This window comes from Peromyscus maniculatus, chromosome 14 (genome assembly GCF_049852395.1).
Source record: "Peromyscus maniculatus bairdii isolate BWxNUB_F1_BW_parent chromosome 14, HU_Pman_BW_mat_3.1, whole genome shotgun sequence".
Classification (NCBI taxonomy): Eukaryota; Metazoa; Chordata; class Mammalia; order Rodentia; family Cricetidae; genus Peromyscus; species Peromyscus maniculatus.
In genome coordinates, this window is record NC_134865.1 from 72,189,323 (window position 1) to 72,201,330 (window position 12,008).

The following is a 12,008-nucleotide window of genomic DNA, read 5'->3' on the forward strand; positions in this document are numbered from 1 at the left end:
AGCAATGAGCCAGCCTCCTGGAGAGTCCACAGCTGGGATATGGCAGATCGGGCTTTAAACTTTGGTCTCAATTTTCCTTTATCCATCACTTTCCAACCACTGGTCAGGGTCACCTCTGAGTAACCAGCTGCAGCCTCCAGGCCTCCAAGATGCCACCACAGGGGCCAGTAGGCTTTGCTGTGGGCTAGCCCCCTGCTCTTGGAGGGTGTTCCACCAGCTTACCTACTATGCACCCAGTCCTTGGTCTCCCATGGTGGACGGACATGCAGAAAGCAGTGGAAACAGCTATCATCTAGCTGAAAATCTAAGAACTGTACACAAAGCGTCACAGCACCTAGAAGCAGATCCTTATACACATGCGAACCAGGGTGGAAGCCCCCAAGGGTTTGAATGACCAGGAGAGAGGAAGCCCTGACAGGGAGGAAGTACCTCTCTGGCGGAAGCTCGTTCCAGGCAGAAGAGACAGAGAGTTGGATCTCTCCTGATGCGTGAATAATTACCTCCCCCCAGCACCCGCTCTTCATGTGTACTCGGCATGCACCCAGACACTGTCTCCTGGTGCCAGGGACTGCTCGCAGCCTCAGACCACAGAGCTGGGGGTTTCCTGTATGCCTGCTTCCCTTCCCTCAACTGACCAACCATCCAGACATTTACACAGGCTGTTTCCAGGGGGATTAGGGTACCCAACTGTCCTATGAAGGCTGGTTTCAGAGGAAGTTTCCCTGATGAAGGGATAGAAATCAACTGTTTTTTCCTTCTATTGTTACCTTTCCCCCAAATTTTCCCCAAGTTCCCCCTGCAATGAAAAAGATAATCGAGTCTCATTTCTAATGTCCTATAACAGTTGCAAAGTCAGTCCAATTTAGGCTTGCCAAATCCCTGTAAGTTGGGTGGGGCTGGCACTGCTAACCCATTTCACAGAATCCGAAGCCGGGGGAGGCTGAACCAGTTCCTGGAGCTTACACAGTAAATCAGGATGAATCTGGATCCAGAACAAAAGCAGCTAGGCATTCAATTGCTACCTTAAAATAATCAACAAAAACAAACCACAAACAACAGCAAGAAATACACTTAACAGTGTGGCCCTGTACACACACACACACACACACACACACACACACACACACACACACACAATGCTTACCTTGGTGCTTGTCATACATGCTGGTATTTTCTACTTCATTTCTTTTATACACAGGTCTTGGGCTAGTAGATTGATTTTTGTCCCACAAGTGGGTCAGTTTGGGAACAATCTAATCCCATACCCACGCCTGAATTTTCTAGAGCCTCCTAGAAAGACAAAGAATGGCAGGGAGGTGTCTACAGCCAGTTGAGGGACATACGGAGAGCCAGCAGTGAGGTCCAGCCTCGGCAGTCCCAGGAGTCCTCTGCAGAAGCACTCAGCAAGTGTCGGCTCTGACTCAGCTCTACCCCCAAACCTCAACTACAGCTCAGCTTGGCAGTGCATGGACAACCCTGCACCCGGACGAGCTCTCCCTCTCTCAATTCCTGCAGAAAACCCTCCCAGCTCATCTAGAAAATCCCCAGCTGGAGGCTACCCATTCCCGAGCTGAGGCAGAATCATGTGAACTCCAATCTGGTGTCAGGCTGGGCGGTTGTCGAGGAACCGCCCGCCCACCAGCAGGAGGATGAGGGTGGCAGCCCGGAACCCTCCACACACCCTTCATCCTTTAGGCTTTCCACATGCTCCAGGTGGAGTCAGGGAGCAGCCTCGATGCAAACACTCAGACTGGAATTAAGGCTGGTGCCCTGGAGTGGGGGCTTAGAAAGAATTGGACACCCCAATTCCGGCTATCGCCACCTCAGGTACATGCTAGACACCAGGAGACACAGAACATTGACCCTCTTTCTCTGGAGCCCCTCAGGTCTGCACTGTGGTCATTGACTTAGGGCCATTAGACATGAGGACAAACTGGCAAGTGGTAAGGGCAGGAAAACTGCCTGCCCTTCTAGTCTCAAATCCTTCGTCCCAGCAACTAACATCTGGGTTAGTGGGTCTCAGTCCTGGCTACATTTGTCAGAAAACACTTCAGAGCCTAATAAAAAATATATATGAATGACAGGCCCTATCCCAGCTCAATTAAATTGCCCAAGCGTCAGTGTTCTGCCAAGTTCCCTGGTCAATACTAAAATGGATGGGTAAATGGTACCTCCTCCACAGACCCACAGAGCAGGGGTGTTAGGGTCAAAGCTCTGGGCAGAATAGGGTGAGTGGCCCCGAGTGTCAACCAAGTGCAGGACCCTGCCGTGAACTCTTCCTGCTCCTGAGAGCCCTCATGAACCCTGACCAAGCTGTAGAAAGTTCTTCAGTCCAGTCCCTCAGTTACAAGTGGGGAAACTTGGGACCCCAAGGTCAGAGGCTCTGGACAGAACCTAACCACTAAACGGATGACTGAGCTGTAACTGAAGCCTGATGCTGATGTCAGGGGCCTTGTTCTCTGGGCTTAACTACCTCCCTCCAAAGCAGGGTCCTCCGAAGCCCGTCACAAGGTCCACCTGGAGCCTGAGCACACCACACACAGAGGGCCCAGGGCACACAGCATCACTGTGATGTATGAGTCCTGTCTTCTCCAGAGGACAGGGTTAGTGGAGGATCCTTCCGAGAAATGCCAGCACATAACAGGCCTATTTCAACTGTCACCTACAGCAATTGCTAGTTGGAGGTCTTAAGTTACAGGAAGGGCTCCACTTGTTCTGGGGCAGCCATCTGCTAGCCTCAGATGTTATGCCTGAGGTCTAGAGTGTGCTTGTCTTTCCATGACGTCACACGGGGGAGGGGGGAGCATAAGACTGCCTGACTACCCCCAGGTCACAGAGAGCACCTCTGACTCTCCCTTACAGTGTGGCCCAGCTTAACAGGACCTATAGACACTGCACCCACACCATGACCTTGCACATCTTCAGGAACCAGTAATGACATTGTGAACTCTCTCCAGGACACCCAGGGACCAGAAAAAAAAAAATGTCCTAGACCTCTGATAGCAAATGCACAAATCTTCACCTGGCACCCCCAACAAGCCCACCGAGCCTCGGGCATATTTATGGAGGGATTCCCTTAGTCCATGCCCTCTGTAATGCCCATGTGGTAAGAGAAAACAGAGCCTTTGCTGGGTCTTTGGCACTGGGATTTTTTTTTCTTCAGTAGTGACACTACACAGTGGCCTCAGGAATCCTAGAAGTCCCATAAGCCTAGAGTTAGAACTTCCTGTCCCACCATCTGATGACCCAAGCAAACCAAGGTAGAAACTGGGCAGATCAACTTGGGAAGTGGTGATGGAGCATTGTCTATCACCATCAGGGTTTTGAGGGACTCAAATTACTCCACCAACTTGAGCCAATTACGGTGGAGGGTCTGAGGGGCTCCCCAGTGCAATGTGAGTGAGCAATGCCTGTAATCAGCCATCTGCAGTTGGACTGCAGGGAGCCTTTCCTGGGTTGTGTCCTCAGTAGCTGTGTATTAACTAGCACATGCTTACAGCCAAGGAAACTGTATAGGTCACCTGGAGTCCTGGTGGGGCCATGGGTTCAAAAGGGGCCAGGTGTGGATTAAGGATGGCTCTGAAGATTAAGACTCTTCACTTCCGATTGTGTCCAGCGCCAACACCTTCTTGAGGGTTCTAGAAGAACCTGGGGTATGTCAATATCTACAGTAGCCACTGAGGATGTGCTTATCAACCAATGCATGCTCCGGTTTTAAGTTAAAAAAAAAAATATGTGCATGTGTGGGCACATGGACCACAGCACATGCATGAAGGTCAGAGGACAACTTTGTGGTGGTGATTTTCTTTCTCCACCTTCCTGTCTTCCTGAGGGAAATGAGACTCAGACAGAAACCAGTTTGCTCAGGGCTACACAGCCGGTAAGCATAAGAGCCAGGATTTTAACACAGGGCTGTTTGATCCTACCTAAGGCTTTAGACCAGGGCTTTCCTGGTCCCATTACTATTAAAGCAGATTGCCATGGAGTTGCTTAAAAGCAACACACATCCTCATCTTACAGTCTAGGGGTCCAAAGTCTGATGTGGATTTTACTGGATTAAAAATCAACCTGTCCCCAGGTTGTATTCCTTTTGAGGGGGAGCTCAAAGGGGTCATCTCATCTTTTTCAGCTTCTAGACTCTTCCAGCACCCTAGGCTGTGGACATCTTTCCATTTCTAGAACTTGCAGTGGTGGGCTGAACCCTCTTCGCTTCGCCTGGCTGTCTGTTGTTCCTCCCAGCACGTCTTCTCTCTCCTCCCTCCCTTTCCACGTTCAGGGACCCTTGTGACCCTGGCTCCACCCAGCTGGTACAAGAAAGTCTCTTTATTTAAGGTCAGCCCACTAGCAACCTCAGTTCCTTCTGCCCATGACCTTAAGTCTCTGCGTAGGCAATACTGTCCCAGGTCCTGACCCAGGAACATCCTGGGTTGGGGACAAGAAGACAAGAGACCTGTATGTTGCCCTCTCTCCCCACCCCAATCAGGACAAGGTCTAAGGCCATGAAACAAAGTCACAGGGACCAATTCATCAATGTGTGTGTATGATGGAGCCTCTGAGTGGAGATGAGCTTGAGCTGTGCCCTGAAAGGGCAGCGAAATTCTGGAGAGTGAGGGTGGGGGGCAGGAGATTCTTCAGTCTCTTAGCACCCTGTGCTGTGTGACCAACTTGTACATCACCCTTTTCCCAACCTCTGCTCCTCTTCCCCAAATGCCCCTTACCCATTATCTTCTCCCCAGTCTTGAAGGCCACTCTTTCCCAGGTACTCAAAAGCACTGCTGTTGACCTTTAAGACACCTGTATCAGTAAGCCCTGGGTGCCTATTGAATGCAGATTCCAGGCCCTGCCCCAGACTTACAGACTCAGCATCTCGTAAGGGCCTGGAGAGACGCCCAGTGGTTGGGAGCACTTGTGCAATTGTGAGGAGCAGAATTTGAATCCCAGAACCCATGCAACCAGGTAAGCATCTTGCAGGGCATGATAGCACATGCCTTTAATCCCAGAATTTGGGAGGCACATACAAATGGATCTCTGTGAGTTTGAGGCCACTGGTCTAACAGTGAGTTCCAGGAAGCCTGAACTACATGATGAGACCTTGTCTCAAAAAACAAACGAACAAAGGCACAAACAAGCAAACCAAACCAAAAAACGAACCAAAACAACCCTGGACCCTCAGAGAGATAGATAGCTCAGCACTTAAGAGCAATGGCAGCTCTTCCGGGGGACCCAGCTTCAACTCCTACAACCATCTGCAACTCCAGTTCCAGATCACCTTTTTCTGGTCTCCAAGTTCACCAGGCACAAAACCGGTGCACCACATACATTCAGGCGAAACTTCCACACACATAAAATAAAAATAAGTATTTTCACATGGAAAAAAGTAACAATGACAGCAAAAGCTGGGTACCCACAAATACCTGAGCAAGAAAAATAACAGGGTCCATTTTCAAAACAAAAGTACCTTGAGGCCCAGCAACAAATGAACGGAAAGCCCTGGTCCCTGCGAATGCCAGCAAGTCTAGCTGCCCCCACCTGAACTAGACATTGAGAGAAGAAAATTAGCAGCAGCCAGACTTTCCTCATGACCCGCAGAGGTCATGTCCCTGAAAAGCTAAAAATAAATGGATAAATAAAATAAGCAGAATGTAAAATACCGTGATACACCCACTCAAGGCCTTCACTGAGAAATAGGCAAGTGTAAGTGGCAGATGACATGTTAGACCATATCCCCCTTCCCCCCCAATTGCTCAGCCATTGAGGACAATGAGGAAGGGACCCATGTTTAGGTTATTAAACCTGCTCTCTGCCCTCGATGGGTGCACTGGCCACTTACACTTCTTTGGGTTGGTGCCCAACTTTGCAAGGCTGTAATGTAAACCACCTCACTTTCAGTATTCTGGTCATCAGGGCTTATTCCGATGAGTGGGAAGTCTTTGTTCCTCACAACCTGTAACTCCAGCTCCAGAGCTCTGATATCCTGTCCTGGCCTCTGAACACACACACACACACACACACACACACACACACACACACGCACATGCACATGCACACACATATGTGCGTACACACACATACACATGTACACATAAATGCACACACACACACACACACACACACACACACACACACACACACACACTCTTTAAGGGATGGAATCTGGGAGGCTGTGTTTCAGCAAGTCCCCTCAGTGGTTATGACACATACCTAAGTTTCCTTCCTGAGCTTTGATACCAGCTTCTCCATGCAACCCTTCCAGAGCCCAGAGGGCAAACCAATTTCTCCTCCACTCCTACACCATCCACTCCACCCTTCTCTGAGATTGCTTTGTCCTTCCCTGGCTAGCCTGTGACTCTGAAGGTGAGACTGTTCTTTCATGACTGTGAGAGCTGGGTGAGGGCCCCTCACACAGAAAGAGGTGTGGCAGGGAGTTCCAATGACAGGTGAGTGTAAACTGAGGGCACACGGGGCGGGTACGCGCATGCCTAGAGCCACAACCATGTGCCAGGTGCTGGACTTCCCACGGGCTGTCACCCTGTGGGGAAGACATGATCATCCCAGCTCTGCCGCCAAAGTGAGACCCAGGGCCACACAGCTGGTAAGTGACGGTGCTGGATTCCTGCTGAAGCCCAGGTCCAATACATTTTAATGACTGCCAGTGTCATTCCTGGGACTCTATATGGTGACTTCTGGACGCTCACATACTCCTTCATTTCATGTGTGATGCTGGGCATTGACGCCACACCCCTCGCATGCTAGGCCTGTGACCTCTACCTCTGATCACTGTCCTCAGCCTCCCACCTCACCCTTGAAGAAAGAGGACCTGGGTCACTCCATTTTGTCTTCCACTAAGGGAATGTACACGAACTACATCAAGGGCATTTCTTCCACAGCCTGTCTGAAGTCTGATGTGGCTGGAACTGAAGTTAGAAGTTAACAAACTGGGGGAGACAGATAGGATGTGGATGAGAGAACAGGAAGAGGGAAAATTTTATTCTGAAGGAGTCGGGGGTTGGCTCTAGATAAATATGAATCATAACCCTGCAGCCCAGCCAGAGACTTCAAGCCAGGAGGGTCTGCGGTCTGAGGAGCTGAAAGCTGTCTGAGCATCCTTCCTGCTTCAAGGCCAGAGTAACCCCAGGCCTTTAGGTTACCATGGTAACCCAAGTCTGCTGCACTCTCCCCCTACACTTCCTGCCTACCCACCCCGAGAGCTCTCTGCCATCAATTAATGATCCAATAACGTCTGACAAACAGTCCGCCAAGCACCGGCTGCAGACCTCCTGAAAGCAAACAGACTTCTCCCGGGACTGCGAGCCGTAGAGATGCTCACCGCACTTGACCTAGGGCCACCTGCTAAATTCTCTTTTCCCAAATCGAGGTTACTCTTTATCTTCTTCCTCTTGATTTTGAAGGCATGTGGTTGCCAGCGGTGGGGGCTGATGCCTTAGAGACCTCCTGAGAAACAGATGCTGGAAAAACCACCATGCAGGACGCTTACTCCCTCAGCCCTGACTCCAGGCCAGAGACACCGACTCCCATAGTGTCTTTGGCGTGGACTTTGTGTGCTACTGCTGGTCCTCACCTGGAAGAGACCCTTCATCTTTGCACAAGATGAATTAGCACCCGGAAGAAAGGGAGGGAGGGAGGGAGGGAGGGAGGGAGGCTGGAGATCTGACTCAGTTGGTAGAAAAGTTACTTAGCACCCGCATATCCCGGGTTCATCCCTAGCCTGTATAAAACCAAGTGTGGCATCATACAGCTGTAATCCCAGTGCTAGGAAAGCATAGACAAGAGGGTCAAAGCCCAAGCTTACCACCAGTTACACAGCTAGCAGGAGACCGGCCGTGGAATAGTATTTTATTTATTTATTTATTTATTTATTTATTTATTTATTTATTTATTTATTTATTTAATTTATTTATTTATTTATTTATTTATTTTGTTTTTGTTTTTTTGAGAGAGGGTTTTTCTGTGTAGCTTTGCGCCTTTCCTGGAACTCGCTTTGGAGACCAGGCTGGCCTCGAACTCACAGAGATCCACCTGCCTCTGCCTCCCGAGTGCTGGGATTAAAGGCGTGAGCCACCACCGCCCGGCCGTGGAATAGTATTTTAACTAGGCAAAGATGTTAGTTTTTTTATGCTGTGGCGTATTTAACTATGTGAAGGTGTGTTACATTTGGTTCTGTTGCCTTGGCTAACGATGATGGGAAGATGTGTTACATTTCTTTGTGCTGAGTTTATTTAATTATGTAGAGATGTGCTGCATTTGTTTCACCTTGCCTGCCTAAGGCACATGAGTGGCTTAATAAAAAGCCAACAGCTAGGCAGGAGAGGGATAGGCAAGGCTGGTGGGCAGAGAGAACAAACAGGAGGAGAACTCTAGGATGGAGGGGGAAAAAAAAAAGGAAACGGAAGAAAACGAGGAGAAAGAGGGACATGCCCAGGACTAGCAATCAGGCAGCTGCCAGCCAGACATAGAGACAGCAGGAAAGAAAGGAAGGAAGAAAGGGAGAGAGGAAGAGAGAGAGGAAGAGAGAAAAAGAAAAAGAGAGAGAGAGCAATCCCTGAGTCAAAATGCAGATAAAAAGAAACAGATTAAAATAAGAGCGAAGATAAGGCTGAGCATTCATAACTAATATTAAGTCTCATGTCATGATTTTGGAGCTGGGTGGCAGCCCAAAAAGAAGAAGCCAGGTACGGAGACCAGCCTGGGCTACATCAGACCCTGGAAAGACAGAGGGGGGTGGGGATGAGAAAGCTGGAGAAGGGAAGAGAAGAGAAGAGAGGCATCTGTGTTGTGGTGACTCTAGGATGGCTGTAACTTATTTAATCCTCATCTTGCTGGGGGCAGGAGCCTCTCTGGATCCTGGTGGGCTCTGGGACAGCCTCACCAATAGAAGTAAATAGAAGCAATACTGTTTCAGGCCTGGGTCCAGACTAAGAGGACAGACAGCTCCCACTCTCTATCTGTTGGGACAGTTGTTCATTGAAATTTAAGTGCTAAATTGGAGGGAGCTCACCAACCAAGACAAGGGCTGACAGCCCCACAGGAACCCCCAGTTGACAGCTGGGATGAGATGCCCGCTCTACAAGCGTGTAACCCAATGCAGATGGGCCATCCAGCTGACAGATCGTCCAGTGCCTCTGAGCCCTTCCTAAATCGCAGTCTTTTGAGCAACATAAACAAGTATTCTGAGCAAATATCTGTTTTGTTTGTTTGTTTTTCTTGTTTCTTTAAAAATGTATGAGGACAAGAGAGATGGCTCAGAGGTTAAGAGCACTGACTGCTCTTCCAGAGTACCCAGGTTCAATTCCCAGCACTCACATGGCAGCTCACGACTGTAACTCCAAGATCTGACTCCCTCACACAGACATACATGCAGGCAAAACACTAATGCAAATAAAAACAAATAATTTTAATATATATATATAATGAAGTTCTTTGAGAATTTCATTCACTGTGTTTTGATCACATTCATTTCCACTTCCCCCAACTCCTCCTGGATCTACCCCCACCTATCTATCTCTCCCCCAACTTCCTATCCTCATTTTTTATAACCATATTGAATCCAGTATGCTACCCATACACTCCTAGATGTGGGGCCACCTATTGGAGCACAGTTGACCTACCATGGGTCACACCCTTAAAGAAGACTCGACTCTTCCTCCCATCAATGGTTCCTAGCTGAGCTCATGCATTTAAAGTGCTTTGCTCTGCGGCAGTGGCTAACAGGAATGTCAGTATTATTGTCTCCCAAATCACTTGAGGGTCTACCATGTACTGGGTTCATTTGCAGGGTTATTTAATTGCAATTTTTGTATTGACTCTATCATGTGGGTATTATCATCTCTATTTCCCTGCAAAATACCAAAGTTCAGAAAGTGAAAGAACATCAGTTGAGGTCAGCCAGCTGAAACAGGAGTCTCACTAAGCCCCTGGAGATTCCCCTTTAATTGTCCTTCTCACTCTAGTCCCTGTTGGAGAAATCTCCTCCTACAGTGTGCATCTTACCCGGAAAGTGCAGCAGAGGTGGGTGGAGTCGGGTGGGGGTGAGGTATTCTCAGAGTTGGTATCTACACCTTGGAGGTCAGAGGTGCATGGTCTCATTGATCCACTAGAAAGTGAACTCTAGCAGGTCCCTTTCTCAGAGGGACCCACTGAAGTAAGGGTGTTTTGGATTAGAGATGTGTGTTGCATCTATGCAGCCCTCTGAGGAACAGGTAGGAGAGAAAGAGTGAAGAAGAAGGATAACAAGGAGGAAAAGGAGGAGCCCAAAACTCTAACAGAAGAGGTGGCTCTGGATGAAGCCATGAAGTTCTGGAACTGGGCAGACAACCAAGGCAATCCATATATACAGCCCCCTCGGCATTGCCCGCTGAGCTCGGGAATTTCCCCTCTCCCTCTTGGACGCTCACCTCTGAATTGAGACGTGGAGATGGGGGTGGAGGCAGAAACAATAAAGCAAGTCTTTGTTGTCTCAGATTCGTGTCATTCCAAAGGATCGTCAGATGGGAGGGCAATCAACTGCTTCATGTCACCTCAGTAAACTCTGGGGGTTGATTCATCCATCCACAGGTATCCCCTTCCCCTTTCACAGCAAGACATGCCCAAAGCCCTTCTGGCACATTGGCACCAAGACAGTGCCCTTTTTACCCAGTGCTGAGCCCCAGAAAGCTTGCTTCCCTTGGCGTTTGCTTCGCTTTTGTCCACCCGTCCCTTCGCCCAGACACAGGACCATTTGATTCCCAGAGGGGATTTAGGAGTTCAGACCAGCAAGTGTTGGTAATGCTCCTGCTGACTGGCTTTCCCCTCCCTGAGTGGAATGGAAGGTGAGGACATGGGAACTGTTTGGGTCTCTGTCTGAGGTGTCACCAGAGCCTGCCGGAAGAAGGGACACACAGATTCAGGGAAAAGACCCCAGTGCAAATTTTGGATCACCAGAGCTGGGGAAATGAAGGGTTAAAGGTCTCACACTTTTTTTTTTGCGGGTGAAGAAATTACCAGGTGGCCACGGAGCCAGCCGCGGGGGTGGCTGCTAAAGCCGGTGGCAACCACATAAGGAGACACCCGACCCAGGAGAGGACCCGGAGGCGCCAGCGCTTCGGGGCAGACACCACCGGTCCCAGGCAATTCTGCGGGTCCACCGCACGCACACGATGCTGTTTGGGGGTGTGCCCGCCTCTGCCGTGCACACGCGTCTGCGTGCGGCCGCTCCCGCATCTGTCGCCGGGGAGCGGTTGCACGCCCGACCTTGCGGTGTGTGTTCGTTCCCGGGCAGGACCCACAACCCACTCGCAGACACCGTCCCCCCCCCCCCCACGCGCGCGCGTTTCTCCCTGCCCTGGCGCGCCAGCGACCTGGGACTGTGGCAAAAAGAAGGAGCTTGGCTCGCTGGGGACATGTACCTGCGCGGCGACAGTCTGGTACGCGGGCCTGCTGTCCTCCACGCGCCGCCCCGGAGAGGCTGGGAACTCCTCCTGCAGGCAGGCAGTTCTCTTTCTCCTAGCCAGCCTGGGCCACGTTGTGCGAGATTCCTCTGGCTCCCAACCCCCGTCAGGCACAGCCAGACCTGCCGGCCCACGCCCTGCAGTTCACACTGACCGCAGGCCACAGGCCAGGCGCCTCCTAGAAGGGCCGAGGTGGCTAGAGCGCGCGCCGGTCCCGGAGATGCAGCATCCCCCGCCCCTCGCGAGCATCCTGACCTAGAGACTTGCTCTGCCCAGGAAGCCTTAGCTACTGAAGGGCTCCTTAGCTACTGAAGGGCTAGGGAACTTCTTGAGCCACAGGAACTGCCAGGGGCGCTAGAACCCAGAAGCCAGAAGGAGGGTGGACAGGGTATCAGTGGTACATTAGCGGCCAGTCAGTAAATGTGGTGGGTGACACAGATCTGAGACTTTCTCTATATGTCCTAAGTCTGGATCCCAGATCTGGTGCTCCCAGAGCCAGCAGGGGTAGCCAGGGACTTCATGAATGACCTCCTCTGGTTTTATGGAGACATCAAGGAAAACTTA

The 12,008-nt window shown here is 50.4% G+C and overlaps 1 protein-coding gene across 3 annotated transcripts in view; it reads right to left on the minus strand.

The window, feature by feature from the left end:
• The window catches only part of Gpr68 (G protein-coupled receptor 68), a 30,650-nt gene that overhangs the window by 9,869 nt on the left and 8,773 nt on the right, over positions 1 to 12,008 (minus strand). The window contains exon 1 of one of the 3 annotated variants that reach the window (XM_016010020.3): positions 1,145 to 1,422. The exons of 1 other annotated variant lie outside the window; for it this stretch is intronic. The gene's annotated coding sequence lies outside the window, so the exon portion shown is untranslated. Of the gene's footprint in view, positions 1 to 1,144; positions 1,423 to 11,402; positions 11,541 to 12,008 lie in introns of those variants that run through there. One more of the 3 variants, XM_006991801.4, reaches the window with a different exon arrangement.